Genomic DNA, 1,481 nt, shown 5'->3' on the forward strand with positions numbered 1-1,481 from the left:
TGCCACTGAGCCACAGCCCCTCCACCAAACTGGCAATATATTATTTTTATCTTAATTTCAACCCCATTGTAGCATTTGTTTCCTAAGAGAAACCAATAGCATGTAGCCTGCTAACATTTCAGTTTGGGCCCAATTAAGAAATGAAAGCCAGGAAGTACAACCCAGCCTCCTGCGCTCTCCGTGTCAAAATTCCCCATCATGGTCACCGATCACCACATTTGCCGTAATATGTGTAAGCGAGTAGTAGAAGAAGAAGAGATTGGATTTACACCCCGCCCTTCACTACCCAAAGGAGTCTCACAGTGGCTTACAATCTCCTTTCCCTTCCCCTCCCCACAACGGATACCCTCTGAGGTTGGTGGGACTGAGAGAACTCTGACAAAAACTGCTCTTTTTCAAGAACAGCTGTGCCAGAACTATGGCTTGCCCAAGGTCATCCAGCAGGTGCAAGTGGAGGAGTGGGGAATCAAACCTGGTTCTCCCAGATTAGAGTCCGCGTACTTAACCACTACACAAAACTGAGTAGGAGTGGCTTTTCCCCATACAGAGCAACTGTTTTATTCATGTTAAAACGTATTTGGATGACAGCAAGCACTTAGATTTCAGTGTTATTGTATGTCACTTCAAGTGCCATTATAAAGTACGAATGATACAACGCATGAAATCAATAACTAAAGTCAGCTAAAAGAAAACATCAATAAATTTCCACTGGAAGTCTTGTATCTATTTAGGAACTTTATTTATACCTCGCTTTTCTTCCAAATGGGGACCCAAAGCAGCTTACATCATTCTCCTTTCCTCCATTTTATCCCCACAATGACCCTGTGAGGTACATTAGGCTGTGTAACTGGCCCAAGGTCACCCAGCAAGCTTCCATGGCACAACCGGGGATTCGAACCGGGGTCTCCCAGATCCTACAGCAACACTCTTAACCACTACACCACACTGTCTCTCGTAAAGCTGGTCTAAAACCAGCCCCTGGGTATTCCCAAGCACAGAGTTTATGCACATATGCCGAACTCCAGTCACTAGGATACATGTTTTAATGGTTAATTCAAGTTTTACAATTAGGCTGAAAACAAGGGGGGGACCCGCGATACTCACGGGAGAGGGGGACCTCAACACCTATGAGGAAGAGGAGGAAGCAGCAGCAGGAGGTAAGTTCCCCACCTATCCCGCTGGTTCCCCTCCGGAGGCCAGTTCTACCCACCCCTTCCCACTGCATTGGTAGACCTGGCCTCCGGAGTCCAGGTCTACTCATCTCTTCCCACTACATTGGTAGACCTGGCCTCTGGAGTCCAGGTCTACCCACCCCTTCCCACTGCATTGGTAGACCTGGCCTCCGGAGTCCAGGTCTACTCATCCCTTCCCACTACATTGGTAGACCTGGCCTCCGGAGTCCAGGTCTACTCATCTCTTCCCACTACATTGGTAGACCTGGCCTCTGGAGTCCAGGTCTACCCACCCCTTCCCACTGCATT

This window comes from Gekko japonicus, unplaced genomic scaffold (genome assembly GCF_001447785.1).
Source record: "Gekko japonicus isolate JY-2015 unplaced genomic scaffold, Gekko_japonicus_V1.1 scaffold6932, whole genome shotgun sequence".
Lineage (NCBI taxonomy): Eukaryota > Metazoa > Chordata > Lepidosauria > Squamata > Gekkonidae > Gekko > Gekko japonicus.